The sequence below is a fragment of the Myodes glareolus genome, chromosome 14, assembly GCF_982192425.1.
Source record: "Myodes glareolus chromosome 14, mMyoGla1.1, whole genome shotgun sequence".
Taxonomy (NCBI): domain Eukaryota; kingdom Metazoa; phylum Chordata; class Mammalia; order Rodentia; family Cricetidae; genus Myodes; species Myodes glareolus.
In genome coordinates, this window is record NC_142039.1 from 24665614 (window position 1) to 24670771 (window position 5158).

General features: G+C 41.4%; 1 long non-coding RNA gene across 1 annotated transcript; it reads right to left on the bottom strand.

Moving 5' to 3' along the window:
- Window positions 1-231: 231 nt before the first annotated feature.
- On the bottom strand, window positions 232-4867 carry LOC125417532 (uncharacterized). Its single transcript, XR_015005067.2, has 3 exons — window positions 4653-4867; window positions 3465-3561; window positions 232-700 (listed from the first exon to the last, which is right to left on the bottom strand). It is a non-coding gene; the product is annotated as an uncharacterized LOC125417532 (long non-coding RNA).
- Between the last annotated feature and the right edge of the window lie 291 nt (window positions 4868-5158).

Consider the following 5158-nt stretch of genomic DNA (forward strand, 5'->3'; position numbering starts at 1 on the left):
AGATCAACACTCACAGAGGAATGGACCTGAGATAGAGATATACTCAATAGTGAATCTAATAACTATGATAACACTTTGATAGTAGAGGGTATACAAAGAAATGAAATTTGGCAAATGAATGTGTTTCATTTTGTTGAGTCTGGAAAATTTAAATATATACACTATACCATAGATACATATTCAGAATTTCAATGGGCAACTGCTTTGAATTCTGTATTCTGACAAGACAGATTCAATAATTACATATTTATTTGAAGTTATGGCCACCATGGGGATAATAATACAAATTAAGACTGACGATGTAGAAGCTTATGTCTTCTGTAAAATGAAACAGTTTTTTGAATAAAGCATATTCCAGGTATACCACACACCGAGGTACACCATACACTAATGTGGTAAGCCATTCTCTGAGGTGGTGGTGTTGGTCAACACAAACACGATCACTTGTTCTGAATCTATTGAAGACAGCTGGGCACATAATGGCTTCTGGGTGTGGTCCACACACTCATCTTGTCAAATGTGCCCAGATTGATTCTCTGGTGTCTTTCATACATTCATGGTCCTGGGTCCTCCATGGTGAGCATATCTTTTGCATTTGATGGAGAGAATTCAAATTTGACACAGATTTCTTGTAGAAAGTGAGTCACAGCCCATATTGTTATCAATTTGGAGTCTGTCTTCTACTTAGGAAGCCTTCTTTCTGCATTTAATAAGATTGGGGAATATAGTTTAGCCTTGAGTAAAAATCAGTTAAAGTTATTATAGGGCCATGTGCCATGTAATCATTCTTGATATTAAGTTATGACCATGTTTTTTATCATTAAGGAGAGTGGGTCCTTTTCACATTCACATTTCACATTCACAAAGCCATGGTTTGCGGTCCTGGCTTGCTTACTGTCAGCAAAGTACTTGGTCTTGTAAAGAGAGGGTGTAACCCTCACACCCTGAAATTTAATCTTGACCTGACTTACTAGTAATCAGGGAGCTGGCAGGGCCTCATGGAAGTCAGTTTATAACCTTTGCCCTTTTCTCATTTTTCAGACAACCAACTCATCATGTTAGAGTGTGTAGACATTACTGTAGTAGTACATGTCCTAGGTCAACCCCAAGGTCAAACTGTTGCTCTTGAACTGGACACAGAGATGTCCTGGGTGCAGCCAGCACACCCTTTATTCCAAGTAGTGTCCCTGTCATTTGACATTCACGTGTGGTTCAGATTATTTCAAAGCCATGATGCTGCCTTGACACATTTGTGAGAATTATGCCTGTGTTGGTACAATTACAAATATCACCCACAAACCAGAACGGAACCAAAAGGAGCATTCAGATGAATTTTTTCTTGATCCCAGATCATGGCTTATGATCTGATGTCACTCATTGGTAAAGAATCCAATTGTCTTGGTGAACATGGCATGGCCTGGGTCACAAATGAGTCTATGGTGTGTCCAACAAAATAAATTGACATAAAAATAATGCTGGACTTCAGACCTGGGTATGATTATGGGGTGTCCATTTCCTTTGATCATTGAGATGAGGTTTGGTCTCTTTAAGGCCTGGATCCTCTGTTTGGGGACTTTGTCCTGGAATGCATAGAGCAAGGGTGTGACCCACACACCCTTGAAAATGATAGCTCAGGGAACTTGCAGTTCAGGAGCAGATTGATTTCCTTTGAGGCCTGTTCATGCCCATGTTCCTAGGTTAGTAATTACATCATCATCAAGTTCTGAATCTTGAAAGATATAATGTGACCAGGAGTCAGTTACTCAGATCAAGACCAAATTTGCATTAGTCAACAATGTTTTAAAAACAGGCTTTTGCATGAGTTACATTTGAGAACTGTTCATTCCTAAAGAAATCAGTTTAAGGGCTCTTGAATTCAAGTTAAGATTATGTCTCAGACAGCTAGATGACACTGTATGACCTCTTTTTTTGTGTGTGTTATCTCTATGTTGACATAACATTTCAGTGAGCCCCTGGCACATTACTGCAATGCTTCATACTTGCTGATATGTGTTGAGAATGTGGTCAGCATTAAATAAAATAGGTGTGTGTGTGTGTGTGTGTGTACACACACACACCTATTTTTTGAGTATGTCAGCTTACATGAATGCTCAGAAAGAGAGTAGTGTAGTCAAGGCCAAGATTATCGATGAACAAGCAGAGATGTGTCTGCATTGATGTCTTAGCTGGTTGTAAAATAGCTGAAAATCAGACCTAGGACCAGTGTGGCTCAGGGTACATGGTCTAAACACAATGTTGATGTTCTTTACTTTTGCCCTTGGCAGTCTTCTTATGCCCAGGGCTTATTGGAAGAGAAAGAATCTGAGCCAGGTGTTCCAGGGCTCTGTTTGATCTAGGCCTGGGATACTTCTGGTTGTAATATACCATAGGCGCATTCCTTATTTATGATAAAAGATAAAGTAGATATAAATATTTAACTGCAATTCTTGCTTGACAACTGTTTTGTTATATGTAATTTTACTGTGTTAAAGTGAAAGTCTTTCTTTTTGTTTAAACAGAAAAAGATGAAATGATGTAGGAGGGTCATCTGTCTATGTGTTGCTCTCATTGGTTAATAAAGAAACTGCTTGGCCTGATAGGTCAGAGCATAGGTGGGTTGAGTAGACAGAACAGAATGCTGCAAGGAATGCAATGAGCAAGACGCTATGGAACCAGTCACCAGGGTTCAGACATGCTGAATTTTTCCCAGTAAGCCACGACCTCATGGTGGCATACAGATTATTAGATATGGATTAGTCAAGATGTGAGAATTAGCCCATAAGAGGCTGGAGATAATGGGCCAGGCAGTGTTTAAAAGAATGTAGTTTCCATGTAATTATTTCGGGTAAAGCTAGCCGGGCAGGTGGTGGGAAACGGCCCGCCGTTCCATTTAACACACCATCATTCAGGTCTTTGCTCCTACAAATACTTGAATGCTTATAATACCTGAAGGCACATGCCCACATATATATACAGACCACACATAGTATAACATACCATTTAAATATAAATGTGGATAGTGGGAAGGGTATGAGGTTAGAACGATGGTTTTAGTTCTGTTCTATATTTTGTCTCTAACTTCAGTTGTAGTGGCACAATCTCTTGTTAGAAATGATAAGATTAGTGATGGGAAGAAGCAAAGTCCTTTCAGAACCCCTCCAGTAGGTGTCTGTGAAGTGTTTTCCACATGTCTTAGACACTGTGGACTGGCATAGCTGACAGTTGTCCAGGACTTGAAGAACAACAACGGGCTTCATCCTGTACCAGTCAGTGTTATAGTTAGGGTGTTGTCATCCCTTGACCTCATTCCCTTGTGAGTTGTGGGTGTCATCTCCATGAATCCTTGTTTGGCAAATTCCTCAGCATACATCATAATAGATAAATTATTTCTACTGCTATGGCACAGGTCTTGTTAAAAGGCACCTTGGCCAGGCTGCAGTGGCACATGACTTTAATCCCAGTACCTGGAAGGCAGAGACAGGTGAATCTCTGTGAGTTTGAGGCCAGTCTGGTCTGCAGGAGCTAGTTTGAAGACAGGTTCCAAAGCTACTCAGAGAGAGCCTGTATCAAAAAAAAAGCACCTCAAAAATTCATTGTTCCTCATACCCCCTTTCATTTTCTACTTCCCATTATAACACAGTGATGTTTAATTAGGTCGTCTTCCCAGATATCCTGCATGTGTGTCTCCCTCCACATAGCTCAAACCTCACAGCATAACAGAAATTCCTACTGAAATCCAGTCCACCCCCATCGACACAGGGTCCCCCCATCAACACCACAACCATTTCCTTGGCGATGAGATATTTTATGAGGTAATAGAGGCCTGACCACACCTCTGTCCAACTTCTTCCTCTCTGTCTGAGTGTAGCAAAAGGAACAACCATGCTTTCCCGCACTGTGCTGAGCACACTGTCCCAGTAAAGTAGAAGGCTGCCCATGTGGTGAGGTCATCTTATTAATAAAGTATAAATATAAAATCACCCTGACTCTTATAACAATGTGTACTTTGGTAGGAAAGATATGGGACAGCAATCAGTGTCCTCTCTCAGTTATCTTACCTATGATATAAACCTGCAGACACGAGCACACATAAAGGTAAAAAGACAGGTATAGAAGAAGAGAATTGGAGGGTAGAGTGCTGCCATGATGTTTCTTATGACAGTGACAGTAATGTTTGTTCGAATATTGTGTCAGCTATGAGTACATATGAAAACACTGATACAACAGAAGTCCTTAGTGAAGCAGACATCAGTATCCTGGATGCTTTTCCTCCCTTCCCTAGACATGGTCTGAGTGAAGGTCTAATGTGGGCATCCAAACAGCAATGCTCATCCTTCCTTACCTAGGTTACAAACTGGAATCCTGGTCAAGAGACTCCTGTGCAGCTTCCTTACAAAGCCCCTTTCTCTGGTGAGATGAGGCTTTCTTTCCCTGTGGTCTTTGGAGGCTAGAACCACTGCTATGAGACTTCCCATCCTTGCTCTTTCTTGTCCTGCATAGAATGGACTGTCCTCAGGAAGAAACATTTCCAGTCCCTCACTCTGTTTATTCTCCATATTAAAGGTTCTGATGAAAAAGTGCCTCACACTAAGTGAGTCACTCATGGACTGAATTTCAGGTATTGTTCCTCCCACAAAACAGCCCAAACTTACCCAGACACATGGGCTGTCTTTGAATCCCAACCCTCCTTGCTGGACATTGTGTAGTCCTCAGGCAAAGAACACTGCTGTTTCTAGGGCAGTGATTTACCGGTGACATCACAGAAGGCTGACCTCACTGCATTCTGGAAATCCCAAAGGGCATCATGGCTCATGATTATGAGTAGTTCTGGGTGTCACCTGGAGATAGTGGGAAGTCAGAGTGCCTGATGGAAGGACAGGCTGATACAGCAGGTGAAGGAGTGGCCATTGCTGGTTCCTAAGTCTTGCTACATTGCTCTCTCCTGCACAGAATATTGGATGACGCTGGACATCAGAGATAGAACATGGATGTAGAAATATTTGGGCACAGAGTGACCTGTGTCATTCATTATTGTGAGATGTTGTTCCCTCTACTCAAAGTATCACCCTCTCTTGTGGGTAAAAGGAGAAATTCTGGCCAAACCTGATTCAAATGTTGGAATGTGAACTTCAAGGGAAGTAAGTTTCCCTTACTTACT